General features: G+C 36.2%; 2 protein-coding genes across 5 annotated transcripts in view; one reads left to right on the top strand and one right to left on the bottom strand.

Moving 5' to 3' along the window:
• LOC147907109 (uncharacterized) overlaps positions 1-24,581 on the bottom strand; it is a 105,374-nt gene extending 80,793 nt beyond the window's left edge. For 2 of the 3 annotated variants that reach the window (XR_015547815.1, XM_087414815.1), the window contains exons 1-3: positions 21,976-24,581; positions 13,356-13,426; positions 6,085-6,206 (exon numbers count right to left, since the gene is read on the bottom strand). The gene's annotated coding sequence lies outside the window, so the exon portion shown is untranslated. The remainder of the gene's footprint in view (positions 1-6,084; positions 6,207-13,355; positions 13,427-21,975) is intronic. The other variant, XR_015547816.1, reaches the window with a different exon arrangement.
• The window catches only part of LOC105147047 (fibroblast growth factor receptor homolog 1), a 53,090-nt gene continuing 28,721 nt past the window's right edge, over positions 351-24,719 (top strand). The window contains exon 1 of one of the 2 annotated variants that reach the window (XM_011057773.2): positions 351-1,262. The gene's annotated coding sequence lies outside the window, so the exon portion shown is untranslated. The remainder of the gene's footprint in view (positions 1,263-24,719) is intronic. The other variant, XM_011057770.2, reaches the window with a different exon arrangement.

Raw genomic sequence — 24,719 nt, 5'->3', positions numbered from 1 at the left:
ACGGAGAGATCCCATATTAGAGGTTCTAACTGGCCTTCGCGCGGCGCATCTAGAAATGGCGCGAAAACTGCATCGCGCGCGCACGTGTGCGTATGAGTAGCGCACGCATGATGCGACAACGCGACGCAAACGCAACGCGATGGAACGACGAGAAGCGACGCGGCGGGAGGATAGGAGAGGAGAGAGAGGAGAGGAGAGAGGAGGAGAGAGAAAGAGAGGAGACGCGCGCGGTGTTAGAAAGAGAGCGAGAGGGAAGGTGCCGTCAGAATGGTAGTAGTGGGGTTCAGAGTTTTGCCGGCGATCCCGGTACTCGGCGGTATCCGTCGTAGTGGGGAAAGACTAACCCACGAGGGGTTGCGGAGGGAACGAGCGTGGACGAGCGGTTATTTCAAGCGACGGCTCTTCTGGCACTTCGCCCCGAGCTTTCCTCGTGCACATCCTCCTCTCGGAGAAGTAGTGCTCTGCCACGAGTAGTAGCGCGTATCGTCAGTGTCGCGACGTCGCAGTCTCGAGTAGTCTCAAGATTGAGAGACAGAAAGAGAGAGAAACAGGGAACCGTCAGTCAAGACAGCAAGATCGATCGATCGAACGATTTTGACCGGTATCGGTCAATACTCTCGAGATCATCCGTGAAAATTCGCGAAAGCGAGTGCCCGGTGGACATTCGCAGTGACAAAAGACCAAAGAGTCTTTCGAGGGTGACAGTCACGGTGTCAGTGAATGGACGAACTCTTTTGTGTATGGTGACGGGATTAAGAGAGTCGCGGAACGGTAGGACAGTCGGATAAGACGAGAACCGAAGGATGGAACGCGCGTGGAGAAGAATAGCGAACGAGGATCTTTAACGACGACGACGCGCCGCTGTCGGATGCGTGAGATGCGTCGGCCTGAAATAACAGCGGGAATGCGTGTATAGTGTGAATCAGCTCGTGTTCGTTCCGCAGCGGACACGCGAACCTCCTCCTCTCGGCAGTGACTCCACGCACGCACTTCTTCGTCATCCCTCCGCCCTGTCTTGTCTTCAACCCTTCCTCGGTCGACATCACGACGGTGCAACGTCGGTATCGTTGGTCGCTCGCGATCAACGCCGATGCTCGATAGGGTGAGAAAGAGAGAACCAGGGTTCCTGAGAGCGGATTGAGAAAAGCCAGAAGCGCCAGAAGTAGAGATCAGAAGCTGGGAGCGTGAAGAGGCCGAGGGGAGTTTTCGAGACGCTGTCGAAGGAGTTTTCTCGGAAAGGAGATCGCGAGAGCCGTAATATAGTGAGTACGCAGCCTGTTTCGTATATATACTTATAGATAAAGATGCAGACGCGAGACGAACGTGGGCGGACCACGTCGTCAGAATTCGCAAAGCCGAGTTGAGCAGGTATCTCATGTCAAGTGACAATTTATCGTAGAAAATTTATTACATTAAGATTCGCGATTCACTAAAATGTCCCACTGAATATCTGTTTAGTCGGAAAATTTTTTAGTAGTTTTCTAATAATCGCCGTTCTTAGAAAGAATATGAATCATTCTCTGCTCAGCAGATCGGAGTAAAATTAACACTAAAAGTACCAATGTTTCTTATTCGTTAAAAAGATCAAATAAATAAATTAGTATGGAAATAAATAATAAAGAATCTCTCAAATATAAATATTTCGTCAGTATAAAGAATATAATTATTAAAAAGTCAAAATGTTTTACGATCTTATCTTTTATATATAAGAAATATAATATTGATCTAAAAGTGTATGTGAAAAGTTTGTAATACGTAATAATGATATAATAATATAATATAAATGGCGAGTAAATATGAATACGTGATAAAAATATTGTATTTTATTCTATATTAATGAAAAATGAACGTGTTTTGAACTCACAGAATCTCTCTCGACAATGCTCCGAGTGAAACACAGTGAACATGCAAATTAACCGCATACATTAATAAACCGATAAGAAACATAACAAAACAATGGACAAAAAGGTTATCAAAAGGCCATATTAGAAGCTAAGCTAATTTTACATAAAATATAATAATTTATAAAATATAAAAACTTAAATCGAACTAACTAGTTATCGAATTTAAGTAGTTTTATCTATATTATAGATATTACTACTTTGGCTATCAAAGAATTTTTCAATATAAGTTTTATAGTTTGAATTATCTATTATGTCATGTCTAACTTCCAAGATAACCTCTTGATAACCTTTTGCCTATATTTATATAATATATTCTATTATGTTTATCAGTCTATTTATGTACTACATGGCTAATTTTCAAGTTCACTCGGAATATTCCTGATTGTGAGGAAGATTCGAAACGCACCCGTTTTTTTTTACATCTCATTAATTTTGAATAAAGTGTAATATTTTTATGACAATCATATTTGTTCGTTTTTTACTTTTTACCTTATTACATTAATTTAAAAAATGAAAATGGTTACTAATTCATTACTTCTAGTGAAAAAATAGGATATTAATTTTCTAGAAATTAAATAATTGACGCAGCTAAGAATAATAATAATCACAATAATATAATCGATTTAATGATGAAGCGCAGATATGAAACGTGCAGACTGGTAGTTACATTGCGGAAATGCGCGAAAATGTATACGCGTCATCGAAGCAACCAGGGGCGATGACGCGCACGATATATCGATAAGCTACGAGGTTTTGCTCGCGTGCGTGCATACGAGCGAGAAGACATCGTTCGGGAATGCAATTTTAATTGGTATTGCCTCGTTGGTCGATTAAAGCAGACTCGTGCCATTTATTTCCCGATGCGTTCGATCGCGGTCGCACGAACGCGAATCTTCTATAAAAAATTTCTATCCTGGCGCAACATACTTTCTCCGATAATAATACTATACAGCGAATATATTTTATTTCCTGGATGAGCATCATCTTTCCCAGCAATACTAAATAACGAATATGTTAAGTACATGTTAGATACATACGCGATAAGCTAACGCGACATAATAAAATCGTTAAGATAAAAATCGCCGACAAGTAATTAAACAACTCTGTGAACCTTAACCTTGAAGGTAGAACGACGATTTAATTGCTATCCCTTTCCGTTTTATTACTAGTAAAGTCGTTCTCCGTGCCACCATGATAATGAGAGAGCGCGCAGGTAATGATTAAGAAACACGGCAAGGTGATCGGTTAATCGATCGACTAATTAATTTGAAGCGCAGAGAGATTCTACGATACGGCCGGCAACTTCTCTTCGTGACTCTCAACGCGTTTCGAAGGTACAGCTATAGATTGTATTTAAAAGTATAACAAAAATTTTCAACAAAAATCGACTTTACCTTACTTAGGCCCAGTTTCACAATTCATGGTTAACCCTTAATTTCTAACGCTAGAATTAGAAAGAGATGAGAAATAAGTTAAACCTCGATTAAGAGCCAACCATAAGTTGCGAAACTGGTCCCTAAAGAACAAAGTTATTAATTCGTTGCACTCCAGCTATCTGTGCAAGACATGGTGAAGTTTAACCCCCGAATGCGTCCCTCGGCCAGCTTATTTAGCAGGCAGCTTATTTAGCAGGCGGGAGAAAGAGGGGGAGGTAATTTATTCCGGCTTTACTTAATCTCTTCCCTCGCATGTCTCGACGGCTCTCGACCGAGTCTTCTTTAATCCAAATTCCAGATCGAGAAAGGGAACGCGCACGCGCGCGACAAAGAGAGAGCTCCAGAACGCGCGCGTCCGTCTCGAGAAGTCGAGATCCCCCGACGATGAATCAGATTATCGTCGGGAGTAAATCGGTCTTGCGACTCCGCGATCATTTGCCGCGCTTCGTTTTTTGGCTCTACGACGCCAAGCGTTTCGTAAAGTAATGGTGTTTTGGAGCACTTAATCTCCGGCTAAGTTAACGCCGTAATGGAATGAAGCGCGCTTGAATTTCAACTATCCCGAGATTCCCTCTCCTCCCCTTGACTCCCCTCGACACAAAAATAATTATTGGCTTCATCGTGCCCAGCTTTTTCTTAAATTATAAACCGGCAGTTAGATAGTGTATAGATTGGATAGACTGAAGAAGTGCCGCGAGAAGATTGTCTTGAGCGAATCATAAAGCGAGTAACAGTGTTCGCTTCCGGTGTTTACACGAGCAAAACGCCGCGAGCGAGCAGGTCCGCGCGAACGATAATATACACGCTCCAGATGAATTACACGCGCGTTTCTTTGCCTCCCGTATTGTCCACGCTCGCGTGGCTCGCATGAGTCTTTCTTGCATCCGGTGATGTCCAGGCTGCCTCTTGTGAAATTGCTGATTAACGTCTCTTTCTGAGACAAGATTCCGACAGTTCGTTTCAATCAGTTTCAAATAATCGATTTCACATACGTCCTTAAGGAGATTGTAAGGCAAATGCAATAGAATTACTTGAAAAGATTTTACAAATTGTTCTAAATTACATTATTAAAAGTAATACAAAAAAATTAGAGACAATTGACCATCTGGATCAAAAGTTATTTCAATAAAAAGTAATTTTTGTTTATTAAAATATTTTTTGTATTCTAATAGAAATAAATGAAAATGTATTATAAAATAATAATAAAAATTTCAATTTTTTTATAAAAGTACTTTATGACTTCAAAAATATTTATATAAAGTTACATTGAGATTGCAGACATTAATTGTTCCGTAAATAAACAAAATATTTATTTGTTATAAACTATTGATGAATTTCAAAACTTTGCACAAGTCATTTTTAGTACTTAAAATATATATTAAAAAATTTAGATTTCCGTGATTATTAAACAAATTTTTATTTCTAACAATAAAACTAATATCAAATAAAATAATCTATAATATAAAAATGCTCAATAAAAATAGAACGTCATGAACACAACTTTCACATGTATGTAGTTTGTTTAAAGCTTAAATATATATGTATTTTATGCCCTTACAATCTGCTTAAATATTTCTGTGAGGCTAAAAAAAGCGCGAATTGTACTCATTTTACCAATATAAATTTTAATTATAATTTCGATTTAATTTATTCTTCACTTTTTTTATTTTTTTAATCTCGAAAGAGATTGAAAGTTAAATCGAGACAAATATTATTCTACATTGATGGACACTAAGCAAGCGTTATCCGAGCAAAAGTCGAAGCTCTGACTGGCGTTTTCTCAATGCAAACGTCCTCGAACGGTAAGAACCGTGCAACATATGTACATTGCGATGCATTGTGTGTCTCTCATCTCAGTCCTTCGTCCTTTTGATTCTCTCTTGCTCGCTTCGCTTTGTGTATCAAAGTATCCGTAGAGGATTTATTTCCTGAATATGAAACGAAGAGAAGAGACGAGAGATTCGGAAAGATGTCGAATATCGAGGACGATAAAGAGAAAGGACGATCGAAGTAGGAGATATGATTAAAATTGCAAGTAAACTTGTAAGAAGCTACGATTTATTTGACGCGTCGCGCCGACTGCGGACAAGCTAGAGTGGTTTATTTTATAAGACCAGATTGCTGGCCTCGCTCTGCCGGAATAGAATAATGAACGTTTCTCTCCATCCTTCGTAGTACAACCTCTTCCTTCTCCTCCTTCATCGTTCAAGCGCGGAATTTCCTCCCCCTCGCTCTTTCTACCCTTCCTCACGAAAGTCGAGTGTCGTTCAAGAACGCTCTTCGTATTGGATCATGCCGTGATCACGGCTCTTCCTTTCTCGTCAAGCGAGATTGAAATGCAACTTTTTTTTTCGTCAAGTGTAACGTGGTTAAAAGAAAGAATATATGCAAGTTTCACGCCGATTCGGTGACCTTGTGATGGCCTTGAGATTTTTATCTCGAGTTAAAAGTTTATCTCGAGTCTGCCCTCGTAATTTATAGATGTCTGTATTCAAAATGCGCTGGGTTGGAAAATTAATTCAGGACGGGTATAAGACCATTCTCTGGCCGGTTTCTTCCTCGTAATGCCGCGATCTTATTGATCATGAGTTCGTCATGAGATCGAATTAACGATAATGCCCGTTAAAAGCGAGTTACATAGTTAATCCTTTGCACGTACAGAACGTACCGCTAAATCGCTCGGTAATCACATCGAAGAGACGGTACCTGATTACATTCAAGTGGAATTTCAAATAAGAACTTACCGGTCATGGAGCGATAACTCTTTTGGCGCCGTTCATCGCAAAATCGTCGAAGCACAAGAGATTTTATAGTCGGACGTGGCATTTATTCCATCCTCTTACTTCGGATCGACTTTGTGTAGTTCCTGAAAGCAAAAAGCCTACGATTAAAGCACGATAGATTATTACTGATATATGTATTTAATCATTAATGCACTAGCTAATTAAATTTTAATGATTGATCATCAAGAAATATAAAGAGGATTAACGTCGTGAGCCTATTTTATGTGAGTACTTATTTTATTATTAATGATATACTCGATATTGAATTCTTAATATCCGCATTAAGGGAAAAAGTATTTGGTATTTGGTATTTGCGATTATAATTCTATATTAAAATAATTATGGTTAAAGAGATTATAAGGCGAATGCAATATATTACTTGAAAAAATTACAAATTATTTTAAATTGCATTTAAAAGTAATACAAAAAAAATTAGAGACAGTTTATCATCTATAATAGATCAAAAGTCATTTCAATAAAAAATAATCATCTTTGTGTTCTAATATAATAGAAATACATAAAAATGTATTGTAAAATAATGATAAAAATCTCAATTTATATAACTTCTTTATACTATTATTGCTATGTATTAGTAACAATTTTATTTATAATTTTACATACAAAAAGGTATATAGTTAACTCCGGAAATAACTATAATAATATTGTAGTTGTTTTTTAAACCAACTGTATATATTTTTTACATGAAATTATAAATATACGATTGTAGTATTATTAATATTATAACAGTAATAATTATAAAAATAGAACTTCTAATTGTAATTATTTTACTATATAATTATATATAATCATAAATAACAAATGCTTTTCTCTCAATACGAAAGTCGGAAAACGCTGTGAAAATCGAAATGAGAAATGGATGATTTTATGTGCGTGTGTAAAATCAATGCGCATAAATATTGCATTTTTTCGCATTAATATACTGCTTTGACTTTTTGACGCATATCGTGGCATTACCGAGATTTGCTATGGCTACTGATGTACTGGCGTTGCCGCAAAATTTATTAATAACCGCCAGACACGCGCGCGTACGTATTTATATATTTACGAAGGCAGGCACTGCCTTCGAAATGGATTCCGAGAAGAAAAACTCTACCTACGCGCGGCTTTACGCCGATTAAACAACGCGTCGGGCGCAGTGCATTATAAAGTTTTTGCAATAAAGTGCCTCGGATATGGCGAACGTTAAAGTGATGTGCGCAATGAGTATAAATCATGTACTGGCTCGTGTCAAACGTGGGCCCATTGGTGTCATTACTATTACGATATTGCGAAAACTCTGGCCATTAACCAGAGAGAATGAAGCGTGATCGAATTTGCTTCGTCTACGCAGAATCACGGTGATTCAAGATGTTAAATCGTGCATGCGAGTCCATTGACTGTCCTCTTTAGCTTCTAGAACCTTACATTGGAAGAAATCCAATAGATTTCTCTTTTTATCATTTCATACACAAAGAAAAGTGTACAGTATTTGTGACTATAATTGCATGATAAAATAATTACGAAGAGACTTCATTATTATTAGTTATTACTGTGACGTTAAAATTAAATTTATAATAGTAATGAATTATGTTTATAGTTCTACCAAAAAATGCATAAAAAATGTATAATTGGCATTGAAACTGACTATAAATTATAATTAAATTATGATAATTGCAAACATTTTTGTTTCATATGAATCGTGCATGTTTAACGAAAACGTATTACTTGATTCTAATTAAATGTAAAAAGCAGGTTGGCTCTCTCTCAGCGCTGATGAAATTTTCTCTGCAATGAGTTCAACGAGTCCGAACGATAGCTTGTTCCCGGCTTGGAATTAGCATCGAAATATCCGTTTAGCCGCTGAACCAGCAACGATGTTATTCTGAGTGCGTCCGTTCCGGTCGAACTTGGGCGACTGCGAAATCGAATTGTCAGAAGCGGCGCGTAAATTCGTCACATTCTCGCTCGCGGTTACCCGCTTAACCGACTGCAAATCTTTTCAAAGCCACAGTGCCTTGCAATCGGCCTCAAGATTGTCCTGTGTTTGCATTTCCACCTTCGGCAATCGAATAACATTCACACTTTCAACCCACGCTCGCTTTCAGTCATTCGACGTTTTTGGTGACATGCAATAGATATCTAACGTTTGTTTAAGCTGACCAGTCTTACCTGTATAAAAATCAAATTTATTATTAGGTGTTGGAATTAATTCGTAGCGTTTTATAAGTGATGGGAAGTACTTTCATTAATGTATTTTTTAATGCTCATGTGAAATAAATAACATTCTTTCATTAAAAACGCTACGAATTAATTCCAACACCTAATATAATTTCATAAACTTAACGATAAGAGATAATAAATTTAAAATTCTTGTATTTATATATACATATTTTTATACGATTTGTTAGAATAATAGGTACAACTAAAAGTTATTTCAATGCTAGTAGAAATTTATAATAAAGAGGATGGCCGGAATAAAGACCTGATTACAAAATTTTGACTTTTAATAAAAATTAAATTAAAAAAATAACTTCCTACTTTTTTATTACACACAAATGAATTATACAGTACATAAATAAATTTCTGTAATGTCTTTAAGAAGTTACATATTATAATACATTTCTATGTTACGATCAATTTTATATAAAAAAGCTAATCTCCGAAAAAAAAGCCTAAATAGAATTGTATCTTCATTCTGCCTCCTCAATTGATTTCTTATAAATCGTAAATCATAATAACATTTTAAATATGACTGAGAATATACGTACATATATGTATATTTCTATTTTGCACGCGCGAATAAGTTTGGAAGGAAATAAAAAAAAAAATAACTTTAACACACTATACGTGAACTATTATACGTGAACAGCGAGATATATATCGCAAATAAATTTCGTAAGTATATTAAATACAATCATATATTCCATAATTATATACAAGTCAATATTCATAACAACTAAATGGACTTACGAAAAGTATAGATGAGACTGATTGCCACATATAATACGCTGTACATTACTAATTTATCAGTTCAGATGGAATCTGAATCCACTAATTGCCATACCCGCCGCACGTGTTTCACGTAAAATAAAATAAATGATGACTCTATTCAGCATTGAATCATAAATTGCATAACAGCGAAAGAATAGACCGGCAGAAAAATTTATTATATTGTAATTAATCCTTATTTTCGCAATCCTCGAAGGAGCACCAATTACATTTTATACTCGAAGAATCACGTATCTCAAGAACGAGAGAGAGTCTTAATAGAAATACACGCGAATCTGCCGGATACTTATTAATACCTGTGTTAATTAAATCAATTAACTTTTTAGAACGCAACGATATAATAATAAGGATTAATTTACTGCTGGTAGATCAAAGATAGAAAAAATAATTATCGCTCTGCGTGCACAGGAAATCGCAACTGTATAAATACGCGACCAGCTATAGCGGCATACGGATACTAAATTCAGAATATCGGGAATTGTACTTCCGCTTGTCGACAGGTAGTTGTTCGGCGGACGCCCCTCTCTCTCTCTCTCTCTCTCTCTCGTCGCTCTTTTTCAATAAAGAACGAGAAGCGTACAAGGGCACTGCTAACGAGATGGGGATTATACACGCGCGGGACCAGGCGAAGAAACTGTTACGACGTAACAGGTTATTTGTTCAACATGGTTACATCGCACCGTTCACTCGGTGGTTGAAAGAACGGAGCGAAAAGAGAGGGAGGGACACGAATGGGAAAGAGAACGAGAGAACTCTCGATACTTTTCATTGACAGGTGGATCTTGTCGAGTTTACGCACCGGGTGTGCACGAGACGCGTGCCGCGGTGACGATTCGACGATGGTTGCCGCCCTCCTCTTTCCGCGTACTCTCTTGTGCTCTGACTTAACTGCCGTTTCCTAACGTTTCCCCGATTACGCAGGCTGGATACGGTAAGCCAGTAAAACCACCGCAAAAGCGCCGAACGACCGTCGAGCGTGTCGCATGTATACTTTATCGGTATAAAGCTCTAAACACTTTAAATTTCTTGCAGTGAAATCTCTCCGAGAGAGTGAAAATACAACCACCCTTGAAAATAAGTGAAAATATTTTACTTCTTGAAAAAGAGTGACAATTTCCCCCCTCCCCTTTTTTTAAAATGAATTTTCACTTCAAAGGAGCGAAATCTCACTTTTGGAGTGAAATTTCATTTTACAAAAAGGGGGAAAATTGTCTCTCTTTTTCAAGAAGTGAAGAGTGGTATTTTCATTTTGGAAATTTATTGGAGGATAAATCTCATATTTTGCCCGCTGGATTTTGCAGAGCAATTGTATTTATGATCTACTAGATTTATATTGCCGATTATCGCTGTTAATTCGTTCAGAGAAATAAATGGAGCTCCGAAACCTTCAATATTTCTTCGTCGCATTTGCTTAACGAGTACATGTCGTAAAATCTATTGTAGTCGTTATTCAAGGGACATTTACTCGCGGATGCGCGATAAATCGTGGAACCTTTGTCAGTGCGACGATAACGGGGAAGGAGGGAGACCTTATGCACCTACTCACGGGGGCTGATAATGCGAGTCCCTAATAGGTTGACCACATAATAATACCGGCCGCTCGCGGCTGCGGAGTGCCGCGATTAAGAGAGCGGACGGCTCTCCGGTCCCACGTCCCGTTTTCTTCAAGCCTTAAGTGGTCACGTGAGAAAGAGCTAGGTAGCATTTAGGATTAAGCGTAAGCACAAGAAAACTGAATAGCTGAAAGTCGAGAGGATTGTATAAGAGGATTGAACAAAAGTATCCAAGAAAAATTCCCCGAGATGAACGAAATGTACGAATGATGGAAATATATTTCATGTGTAGTTATTAGATATTAATTCACATTGAAAGAATGTAAATTAATATATAATAATTACATAAATTACTTCCATTTAAAAAATTAATTATATTTATGTAAATTAATGTAATCAATGTATACAGAGGTACGTATTAATTAATTCATGCAATGTTTTTAAAAGTGACTGTGCCATGCAAAAAATTCTTGTATCATGCAGAAAAAAACTAGTGCTAGCAACTATAATAAGTGATAATTATATGAATTTTATGTATAGAATTAATTGCAATCATAAAGATAATTTATTTAACATTTTTTTTTAATTTTGTAAAACATGTACAGTTGTCACTTATATATAATTGCTACTATTATATCTTTTTCTTGGAGTGATACGCAACGAAAGTCATCGAACGTTATAACGAGAGTGCAACTCAAAAGATTCCGACGAATCTTAAAGGAAAAGAAAGAGGGCTCATCAATCTCTGGACCTCGTTGCGCTTGTTCCGCCAATTACGTTACGACAATGCGACATGGTTTGCGGAGGGTAAACAAAAGAGTCTGCACCAAGTTCTCTGTAGCACTTCCTAGAATGCATCACGAAAGGAGTGAGACTAAAAGCAATATGAGCTAAGAAGACATCTGCAAGCACGACGCAAAGTCTTAGTCCGTTGTTTAAGAATATTTTGTTTTCAAAATTTTATAAATACATGCCTTTATGAGATTAGATTAAATATATATGCCGAGTCTTAGATCTTAGAAATTATACAAATCTGGATGTATATTTGTTATAAAAAAAAAAATATATGTTGACGCATTATAATTCTCATATTCAGCTGCGTTGCATATCGCGATAGTGATTTCATGATATAATACAATAAATGATAAAAAATAATAATAAGAATATTCTCTAAATCTGAATCAATAGATAATCATTGATATCAGTGCCAAGTATACCACTGGTAATTAGTGAATTAAATGTGAATTAAATTAATCTAGTTAATCTTTATTATGTGATCTAACCTTGTTTTAGTGCTTAAATTCATGAATATGTATTGGAAGATTGAAATTAATGTGCAAATATCAATATTTTAGTATAGTATAATTTTATATAATGTTCAAATATTCTTCTTTTTTTAATTGAATTTCGCTGATTATCAGTGCAAAGTATGCCACTGAATAATTAGTGACTATCCATCTGATTCAGATTTAGAAAGTATAGAAAATTAAATAAGTAAAGAATGGTCACAAATACCGTGACCCACATTGAACTTTCAGTTTGATATTTTGACTATGAAAAGAAATATCTTCTTCTTTATAATAATAATTTTTGTAATTTTTTAACCATTGTAAAATACATGTATATATTTATCAAATATAACACAAACAAATAAGACACTAGTGATCCACGCGCTGATAGTCAAATCACTTAAAATTATCGCGGTATAAAACATGTTAATAATGATAATGCATCTTAATACACTGCGAAGAACTTATTGAAAAAAAAAATATTAACATAGAAATATTAATATAAAGAAAAAAAATCACGAATATAGAAATTTTTAACGACGAAATTTGTACTATGTAAAACCGCTTTTGCGATTTACTTGAACCAATATATCTCCTTTCGTATACAATGTTTCCTAAAGTAATAAAAGGCGCAACGCAGCCATTAATCATCATTACGGGGCGTAATGATTACCGGTGAAAGTCGTTGCCACGAAATAATGAGACCATTCTGCTCCAGAGATCGTGCCTTCCCTAATCTCGATTGACCATCGAATAACACGGCAAGACTACCAGATTCTTCTTTCTAAACGAGGATCTTCGTGTCCACGGCTTAGCGATGTCAGATTTTATCGGCGATGAGCCTAAACTGAGAAGGGTCTGGATCTGTGTTTCAAACGCGATTATCCCTTCGAGGAGTTCAAGACGGTATGCGCGAGAGACTATTATCCACCACCGCGGTTCATCGATCGAGGATGCGATCGGTAAACTGTACAGCAGCATCTCGATGGCAATTAACGCGTTTCTCTATCTATGTCAAGAATCTCTCCACAAAACTTTTACACTAATTGTAAGAGAAAAGTACAAGACTTATGACTATAATTACATGTTACCATAATTATGGCCATTACTTATTCTATAATGGATATTAATCTTCTATAATGTATATTAATAATTATCAAGCGGTAGTCAAGGACATAAAATATAAAATAGAAATATAAACAGACCGCGTGACAAGTGAACGGTACATGTTCGTGTCGTTACTAAGTTTGTGGTATTTCTAATAGTACTAATGTAGATTAATCTTGGCTCAACTTATTCCTCATCTTTTTCTAAGTCTTAGAAATAGAGGAAAATGAAGAGTTAGTTGAACCGAGATTAATATTAAAATTATTACACTTACATTGGTAGAAGTAGTAGCGTCTTTCTCTCGCTGTCCTCTCGCTGGCCTTGTGGCATCTTTCCACGAATCACCTATAATTTATAATCATTGTTAGTAACAATTATATATTTTTTTGTAGAAGTATAAATATAATTATTAATACTAACATTATAGGAGTAATAATTATATTATAAAAATGGAGTTCCTATAATTATAACTATTTTAACAATTACTATTTTAACTATCATGAATATCAAACACTTTTCTTTTCTCAAGGTGTAAAGATTAAACGACATCTTACAGTAATTCCGGTAATCTACTAACTGTTGAATTCTGTCTTTACATCACGTCATCACAATACGATTACGAACGCATCTTTTATTATGTTAATTGCACATAGTTACAATATCAGGCGCTGCCAAGAGCTGCGATTACGGCCGGTAAGCGCAACGCTTTTTTTTGTAATTCGGCGATATCCATCAAACGGAAATTACAGCTTTATATGCGGCAGCGGGCGCGGAAATAAAGCAGAAAAACTGACATCCTCGCGCGCTCGAGGTGTTGTTCGAATCAGAGTACGAAACGAACGCGCAATCTTTTCTAATTATCTCGTTCCACAAGCGGGAATTGCAAATCGTAATCGGGTATGCTAATGGATACAAGGGAAACGTAACGATGTTAATCGCGTTTTTATGTCGCTGCCATATACCCCCTCGGGCACCGATGTGCGTAATGTAACAACAAATGCTTACGGCGAGGCAACGAAAGTCGCCTCAGGCGACTGTCAGCCAGCGGTAGTACGTCATCGACGTATATCGCGGCTACTCATATTAATGGCGACTAGAAAATTTCTTAATTATCGTACTCGTGCATCGCGTGTAGTTATAATAAGAGACATTCCGACGATTGAGAATCGTTTCTCTCTCTTTCTCTCCCTCTCTCTCCTTCTTCTTCTTCTTCTTCTTCTTAGATATATAGGTCTGTTAAAGTTCATTTTGCTTGCCTTCTATTGTTATCCTGTGTCTCCTCGTGGATTTTAGTGAGATTTTTGCCTTATTTCATCTGGCCTTATTTCACATTGGCTATCAAAATTTTCTTCGGATCTGGATACTTGTCACTATTTACTGTACCTTCCCTTGCGTTACTAATTTTGGTTTACAATTAGACAGGGGATCGATCATGTAACTTTTTTCCTAGCGAAAACATGAAAGCGAATTTTTATATACACATAGATATATATCTACATATATATGTACATGAAAATTTTCATTCCGCTCTAGAGAAAAAATTACATGATCGATACTCCAATTATAGACGATTAATTCAAAATTGGATTCATGTCGGACTGAGATGCTTTTGCTTCAATTATCACCGTATTTAACAATGATGAGGGATAGGACAACAGCAAAAATAAACGCGATCTTATCAAATAATCTCGGTATATCTAATTTGTCATGTTTAACGGATTGATCGGTAGATATAATTAATACACCGCGATTTATGCGCTAAAACAATTCGTTTAAACAAGTATCACGATAATATATTGAACACGTTATTATCTGATAAAGAGAGAAAGAGAGCGAATGTAATTCGCTCCAAGGCGTTATACATATAAACTAATTCATGAATATAAATTTCCAACTTACTGGCGAAAAAATCTTCTGTCTCGCGTTTGCCTATATTAATAGCGGCTAGAAAATTTCTTAATTATCGCGCTCGTGCATCTCTTGAGAGAGAGAGAGAGAGAGAGAGAGAGAGAGAGAGAGAGAGAGAGAGAGAGAGAGAGAGAGAGAGAGAGAGAGGAGCTCTCTATTTACATTCTAGAATGTAAATTTCTTCGGGCATTTCACCCTTCTCGCACGCTTTAAATCAATTCATGAATATAAATTTTCAATATCTGCGGAAAAAAGTCTTCAGATAGTTATCTCGCGCGGATCTATCGCAACTTCGTTGCTCACGAACGTTGTGCGCGAGAACGCGATGCACGATACGATAAGAGCAAAGGTTTGTTCGATGCGTCTGATTTCAATTTATCTCGAGGTGCATCCCGGTTTAATCACAACATTTCTCATTACACATCTCGTGATTACCGAATCAACCTGCTCATCGAGTGTATTCGCTTATCTCGACGTACCACGGCGTGTTTTATGGCGCCACTGAAAAGAGAGTCGTCATTCTTACGGTGAATTCTTGTACGCGCGCTCCATAATTTACTCATTCAAAAGAAAAACCAGTTCGCAGGTCCCGGTTTAACCATCGCCGACGCAATTGTCCGGCGTACCGAACACGCACGCGAGATAAATAAGGCCTTGTTACGAAAAGGCGATCTGTTCCCGTTCGCGCACGATGCGTGATGGAATTTCCAGGTGGAATTTTCACTGTGATCAGAATTGAGTCCCTCGAGTACCTACTTGTCTGACCAACTTCGACAGTGTCGTTAATTCTAACAATGTGCTCGAATATGGCGACACAAAAGAACACTAAATACAGTATGCAATAAAAAATTGTTAAAATATATTTTTATAGTACTCGTTCGGTCAAAAGTATATAAATGTTATATGTTGTAATTTATTATTTAAATTACAATTTTTATTATTTCTTAATTTCTATTTAAATTATAATCTAGTAATATCGATTATAATCCATTTAAATTATTTATTTTATTCAATTTTCACAGTTATTGGATAAGGAGTTCCAATTGATTTTACCGTTCATTAATCAGAGACTCAAATGTTACAAAATTACAAATTATCCAATTTGTAAAGTGCTTCATCAGATTCTTACGTGAAGGATTTTAATCGCAATGAGAATAAATCGAGTAAACCGTGATATGGAGCCGTATCTTTTTCTTCGCGCGCGAAAGATCATTGAAATCGAATAAAAAAAAAACAGGAAAAAGTATAGGCACTGATTTTTATTCTCTGAACTTTATCTCCGCAAGCGCCGCTTCTAAGAAGGATGTAGATTGATTTACGCAATACAATAGCCCCGAATGCTACGACGCAACGACGGCGTAATACGGCCAATCTTATGTCCGCCTTGACACCACTAACATTCGTCAAAAATAACTCACGACCGTCCGCAATTAAACGAGAGCGTATTCCCCGACCTTCGACGATGCGCGAGGAATTGATTCACAATCCGTATAAGACAAACCGGCCATTCATCGCTATTATTATCGTAAAAACTGCTTAATTGTTTAATCATTATTCCGTATCTTATTTACTTTCAATTATCTCAATGAAGTTATTGCGTAGAATAAAAAAAATAACATCTTACAGGATAAATTGATTAATATATTAATAGAAAAATGGTATCTTGTAGGATAATAAATTAAAGCAGCGATTTACGGGGAAAAAATATCTCCGCGGGAAAACAAGGGTCTGTTTTGTGATGAAAATAATTTGGCGCTTAGCTTTGCTGCGAAGCAAATCAAGATTTATCGATTCGCCTGCGGATACGTGCCATTTCCATTGGCTGCAAAGAGCGAACGAGGCACGTCGACAGCCAAAACATTTCTGAAATAGATCGCACGTCGTAATGTATATATCTAGGTCATATTTACCATAGAACAAAACCTTCCGGAAACTCCGAAAACATAAGTGCCTCTCGCTACTGCTCGCCAAGCTGAACAGGTATGCTTATATTTTAAATTTAAATATATATACATCAAGTACACCTAAGCTAAATTTATTTTGTGATGCAGTGTCTGAATCCACAAGTTTCGATCTAAATACATACATGACAATTGGAAAAACCGCCGTGTCATTGATATGTTTAGATCGCTGAGAGAAAAATAGTTGCAATATTATAATTTATAGTCATTTTCAATAGCAACTATATTTTTTTGTAGAATTACAAATATAATTATTATTACTAACATTGTATACTTAAAGATAGACATATATAGTGATGACAAGTTACTCAAGTTTTATATGTGGAGTTGATGTACATAGTTTAATTTGATAGAGTATTTTACCATTATTGCAACTTACAGCGCAGTAAACTAATAGTATTTAACATTATTTCTCACTCAATAGCTGTTAGGCATTGACAGGAGAAAAATTTTTGGTATTTATATAACTATAATAGTAACTATATTACAAATTATTATAATTATGATTATTACTGCTATAATGGTTGTAATATTAATAATAATATGTATAGCTTTATCAATAAATCTATGTAATTAGCCCAAAAATAGCTATCAATTATAATTAAATTATAATAACTGCAATCATTTGGTAATAATAATTATAGTCACAAATACCAAACTTTTCTCTCTGTAATGATAACAGTTATATTTACATTTCTCCTAAAAAATGTATAGTTGGCACCGAAGATGACTATAAATTATAATTAAATTACGGTTTTTTTCTCTCAGTGTACACATGGTTCGCTGTGGAATCATTTTTCCAAGTTGCAACCGAGTGTTTTCCCACGGGAAACGTGGACTACGGAATCGTTGGTCGGGTTTGTCCCTCGACGAGTCGCGACTGAATTGTGTCGTTGAATGATGAATCGTTCATTGTGCGACGTTACGTCGAAGAGCAGTCGGTACTTGCGCAACATGTGGGCACATTCTAAGCCAATCTCGATCTGCTTTCAATTCTATCAATTCGAAACAATTCAAGGTGCTATAAGAATGATAACGACAGAGGGAACGAAGTCCTACAAGCGAGATTGATTGAGATAATCGACACGCGAGAGAGGACGTTTGAAAAAAAATATCGCGCTCATCTTTACCGTCAGAAATTATTTTATTCCATTCGACTCTGAATCTGACAAACAAATCCGATTCGATTCGGCCTTCACGCGCACGTCTGTCTCGCGAGATTCCTCAACGAGATGCGACAACAGGTAGCTCGAGAGGCTGTTTATCGATCTCTGTCGGGCATTGTAAATGCGTTCACGTAATTCAGAAAAAGTACGTGGCCGTTTTGTATCGCACCCTCGTCGTAGGAGGCGGCGGAAGTACGTTGTGATTCGCCATGACACCGGAAGCGATGCACGTGCGTCGTCGTTTTCCTAATTCATTCAGTTGTTTTCTCGGAATTTATTTGAAGATGGGGCTAAAAACATAGTACATTCTGAAGATCCCCTGGAAAAAATCTGACGTTATTCCGTGCCGTGAGCGTAAAAAAAATATTCTTAATTTAAAAAGATAAATTGCAGATGAAAATGGATGGAGAGATAAGTATGACGATAAGTGACGACAATTATTCATAGACAACGTAACAGGAAAAAAAACATGTCGATGCGAAATCGATTAATAAAGAGATCGCACTTTCGTGTTATAAAGAAGTCGAGGTTTATCGTTCGCGCTTCAATAAATTTCATTAATTGCCCGTCTATTCGAGGAAGTCACACGAATGATCTTACGATTACGCAAGATGCGGAGACGCCGGGTCATTCACCGATTCCGTGCATTGTTCCGTCAGGTCAAGAACAACGCCAACACGCTGCCGAGCAAGAATCAACTTCGCACCTTTCCAGTCGCCGATGAAACCACAACCGAAGGTTGACCTCCCGACTAGAAATAATCGACACGATTGGATCAAGCAATGCGATGACGGTAATAAAGACGGAATATTTTTATGCGAGATATTTCTGTATTTCGGCGACGCACATTCGGCCTTTGTCATCATCAGGAACGGTCGGCAGGATTCGAAGATCATTTACTCTCGGTACACTAAAAGAAAAGATTGATATGAAAGCTGAATATGTCATAGCATTTTTAATTGACTGTAGCAGCCAATCTTTTCTTTCAGTGTAGGATCGCCGAGACCGAACGGGCGAGTTCGTTCGGATTCTGCAAAAATGAAGCAACGCGATAACGAGATAAAGAGATAAGCCTAGGGCGAGCGTAGATCTCTTTCATTTTCTTCTTCCCCCCTTCTCACACGATGACGATATTCTTCTCTCGTATGCTTTCCTCGAGACCTCGGGGTCAAGAGACGATTTTTCTCTTTCTCTCTTTCGCCATCTCTCCCTCTTTCTCCGTCTCTCCTCGAGTTATACATCCTCCGCCTCGTCGCACTCTCACATGTCCACCGTCGTCTGCTCAGGAAACCATCCATTACGGAGATCGGTCGGCGTATTTAGTGGCAGTGTGGAGTGCACGCGGCGAAGTACCGAATTGAGAAAAGTTGGACGACCAAAACGACCAAAACGGATACTACGGGTATCGTAATATCGGGCACGCGCGAGGTCTACGATGATCAAGGACGCGAGGAGTGAGCCTCGGGTTACCAAAGAGAGAGAGAGAGAGAAAGAGAACGATTCACTGGACGTGAATGCGATTTGTAAGTAGTATAAGTAGTGTATTGCGCGGTAACCCGCAATGTTTCGTCACTTCGCGTGCCTTTCGACGACTTTAATTGCATTCAAATACGAGACGAGCTCAATGAATGTCTTCACGTACAAGAAGCGAGAACTCGAGAGATCAATATAAATCTAATTCGTGTCTCGTAAAAAGAGGTGGATGGAACGTTCAACAGTGCACTGATTGTGAGAGAAGTGTTTGATATTTGATATTTACGACTATAATTGCATCTAAAATAATTGCATGTGTTTAGTATTTAATATTTGTGACTGTAATGTATTGCATAGTAAAATAAATTATATTTAGCATCTCCGTTTTTATTGCTCTATAATATTAATGATAATAATTATATTTATATATTTAAATAAGTATATAAGAATATGAATTGTCCTCGAGAAAGACCACAATTTTAAATGGCTATAGAAATGAAACTCTTATAACAGACACTGAAAGAAAAGATTAGCTGAATATGGCATAGTATTTTTAATTGACTGCAGCAGCCAATCTTTTCTTTCAGTGTAATTATTTTACCATGTGATTGCAGTCACAAATACCATACCTTTCTCTCAGCGTGTAATTACAAACATTTGATGAAATAAGAATAATGAAAAAAGTCTATTCCGGACGCACTTATTCACGCACATACTCATGCGTTGGACACTCCCGTTAGATGAGACGCCTGATTTTGATTTTCATTACCGTTACTAGTAGCGATAATTAAGTCAGACACGAATGCATCGCGACAACGGCGTGATTTACACATCTTTTTTCTAGTACTTACGGACATAAGGCGCGTTCTGTTTCGCCAAAGCCCCCGCGATTTGAAAAAAAAAGTGTTCCTAGCTGCACGACGAGCAGATGTTTGGAGCGGGACGGAGGACGAAGAAAGCCACTCGGGGGTCACAAAGACGCTTCCCCGAAACCGAGCCCGTGGCGGCGCCTCGACACGTAAAATGAATTTCGAAACACGAGCGACCCGGTGACGACGATTGCAAAAAATAAAAAAAAATTCCATTTCCGCGGCCTAAGAATCGTCTCTTCGAGACGCTCAGTGACTCTCAACGTAATAGAATCTCTCTAAATGAGACTCTTTCTTCAAATGGCCAAATATTTGTTCTTTATCGTGCATAAAAATCCCATGTTTATTTAAATTTCGAACTGTGAACATCAAAATTACAAAGCATTTCACTCGTCGGCTTTCATCACTGATGTCTACAATATGTTTACAATAATTTTCTTTACTAAATCAGAAATTCATATCTATTTTTTTTTAATTTCGAGTGAATCAATTTATTTACGTAATGATCTTAAATAAATTATTTTAAAAAATTAATAATAAAGAGTGTAGATTAATTTTAATTTTAGTTTAACTTATTTTTATCTTTTTTTATTTCTTAAAATTAGAAAAAGATAAAATGTGAATAAACTGATTAAATTATTTTTTATTGATAGAAACAGACATGAAAATGTTAATTTAATTTAAGAGAACAGTTATCTAATTTTTTCTGTGTGAGCGATCTGCTTTCTTTAAAAGTCCATTCATTAAAAGTCATTGTTACACAAAAAAAGAATGGTTTTGCTGAAGTGTCTAAAAATTACCTATATATACAGATTTTAAAATAATTACATTGAATTAAAATAATTATAAGATGAGATTAAAATAAAAAAAACTTAAAAAATAATAAAATAAAATAATTATATAAGAATTATTATCAAGTATGATAATAATTAATAATACCGTAAAAAATTTGACATTATTTAATAATAATAAATTTTAGCAATTATATTGTAGCTTGAGCGTCCAATATAATTATTTTAATAGTCCAACATAATTATTTTCTGTATGAAATCTAATCAATAGCTGAATTTTTAGATTCTTCATTAAAGTCATTCTTCCATTAACTATATATATATATATATTATATAATAACATTATATGTATTATATATTGAGTGTATATTGTTTTACAATTTATTATTAATATTTGAAATCATTATTAAAAAATTTACTCAAACATTGACAAATTAAAAAATACAATATTATGATAAAAAAGTAAATAATCAATAATTCAACAAAAAAAGTGAGAGAATCGATATAGATTTTTCGTTATCAACTGAAGATCTTACGCAAGACGAATTTTCGAGAGCTTATTGCGGATTCAACATGCGTCTCTCGATCGATTCTAATAAATAAAATATTCCAACATCGTGCGTACGCTTCCCCATTCTATCGATCCCTCCGCGTCTCCTCTTCCGAAAGCATCGCACGTACCTCTTATTATTCATGCAGTTAAAGTATCTCCTTTAACTTTCTTACCTTCGAGCCTCATCTCACGAAGTTATCAACAATCGCCGGGAAGTATCTTCGTCAGGCGATGGGCCAGCGGGAAAGTCGCTAAATCAAGCCGATAAATCATGAATACGAATCTTTCAGCCAATCTCTCGATCCTCCTCATGATATATGCCTTTCGCCAACTCTCGATCAGCCAATTTCAGAACATCAACCTAAAAATTTCAGAAAAAAATCAAAAAAACTTTTTCATTACTATACGTTGAGTTACAAAAACACTTTGTAATTAATCAAATTAAACAAATTATTAATTAGGTATAGAGTGACCCATTTCATATTTTGTATAACTTGCTACTGTTAAATTTTAGTTAAGTATTAATGTTACTGTTTGCGATCATGTAATATTAGACGAAAAGCGTTCGCTTGGTTTTTACAACCTTTACATATTGATTATTCTATATTAAAACTCAGATTGACATATCAATAAATGATCTATCTCCATTAATCGCAAAGGACGACAACGATTACGGATTAATTTCGATATTTATGTATCTATTATGATATCTTAGTATTACTTTGTCCGATTAATGCTATTCTTATAATTTGTATTCCGTTGAATTTTTAAAATTGTATGTCAACAATCCAAATATTGAGAACAATCCAAAATAGAGATCAAAACGTCTGTTAGAAAGTAACGAGTCGAATATCGGAAAATATAAAAGATATGAAAAAATGTGTCGCACAGTGTATCGCTTGTGTTTACGTATCCGTGAGATATGAAAACAATCTGAAGACAAACAACTCGATATTGACCTCCCTCGTTCCCCACTTCTGCAGTTCGCAGAAGCATTGCGTCGCACGATTTTCCAAGGCGTTCGCGGAAGCATCGCACGTTTTTTTCTCGATCACTATATGCTCGTCACGAATCTCCATCGTAGATCGTAGCATGACGATCGCAAATGTCGAGCTTGTCGGCACCGCGTGAATAAAGATACGAGATTGATCTTCAACAATATCATGCAGAACGAATTCTCTTCCTATTATCGATAATTAATCTCGACGCATTTCACTCATTTCGAATTTATAAGTGAAAACACACAAAGATCCTATACCTATATTGATGAATATATTCGTTCATTTGCTACAACATAAGTAAAAAGCTATCAATTTAGTTGCTCGCGGAAATAGAATGAAAACATAGAAAATACAATATATAGCGAGAATGTACTTTTATTTGTATTATATCAAAATTCCATTAAAAATTAATATTACAAATTAATACAATAAAAACAAACGAGCCAAGAATTAAATAGATATTTAATGTTAAAATTATTATAAACAGTAAATCAATTTCTAACAGACGTTTCGATCTCTGTCGGGTCATTTTCAATGTCAACATTAAGAATGACCTAACATAGATATCGAAACGTTTGTTAGAAATTGTTTTATCAAGCAGAACAACAAGTCAAAATGACATTGAAATGAATCGGAAAATGACTTTTAATACTCATTTTGGAGTCATTTGGACATCATTTCTATATTATAACGACGTGCTGTTGATGATAATTAGCAAATATCTAGTTTAGCTCATAAATCTGTTGTTTTTATTGTTTTAATTTCAAATTATTCGACATCGAACGTGAAAAATAACGGTCACGTGAGCGATCATGTCGCGCAACAGTTTCGGCGTTTCGCGAGTCGACGAGATTCTGCGTTAATAACGACGAATCGATCGTGACCGTCATAGACATCTCAATTCGCTCAGCGGTCACGTTAAATACATGTTTTATTCATTATATCATCTCTCGACGAGGCCTCGAGAGATGCCGCGACGCGTTTACGCCGCGACATTTCTCGCCGCCACGAAACGGTAGGGAAAAACAAAAATGTCCACTTACCGTTCTCGGAAACGAACATCGCCTACCACACTGATGATCGGCTCGGCGATTTCGGCATTCGAAGGGAGCTCTGCGACTATTCATCGTCTTCCGTACAGCAACGGCTCTTCGAAGTAGCTCAATGCGCGATAAGTCGGATCACCGATCAAAGTAGATTCGGCGGAGATTTTCGCGAAATGATATACGTGTCACGATTACGCGGATAATGTACGAAAACTGGCGCTTAGCGCGAAGGGGTTCGAGCGCGCTAGTTTCGCGAAAGTTCGAAAGTATCGGACGGGCGTCTGCGCCAATCAGCGCGTGACACGTCACTTCGACCAACCAGCAACCCCATTCTTTAAGATCGTTATCCCAGCAAATGAGAATGGATTAAAATGGATGGAAATTTTTTTCTATCCGTATTTTAAATAGCGAATACTTTTTTTTGGATTTAATTGGATTCAATTGGATGCGATTGGATTCAAAAACTGTATTTCTTATTCAAAATTTTGAATTGAACATATTCATAATGTGTGTGTGTGTGTGTGTGTTGCACAGAAAAAGCTAATATTATTTTTAGATTGAAAGGCAGAGATGTGCTTCATAGAATTCCTATAAATGAAGAAAAATGCATTCAGGATTGAAAAGCATTTTAACATGAGAAGAAATTTGTGCTTCCACGGTTAACTAATAGCTAATAGGTTAACAAATTGCTAATAAAATTTTTTATTAGCAAAATGTGTACTCAGTGCACTTTAAAGTCGTTGTACACAAAACGAGACGTACATTTAATCAAATAAAAATATAGAAATGAATTAAATTATACCATATATATATATATATATATATATATATATATATATTATATATACATATATAAAATTATATTATAAA

This window comes from Acromyrmex echinatior, chromosome 16, assembly GCF_024713525.1.
Source record: "Acromyrmex echinatior isolate Ae372 chromosome 16, ASM2471352v2, whole genome shotgun sequence".
Lineage (NCBI taxonomy): Eukaryota > Metazoa > Arthropoda > Insecta > Hymenoptera > Formicidae > Acromyrmex > Acromyrmex echinatior.
Note: the sequence above shows the minus strand (reverse complement) of the source record. Positions and strands in the feature narration are given on the sequence as shown.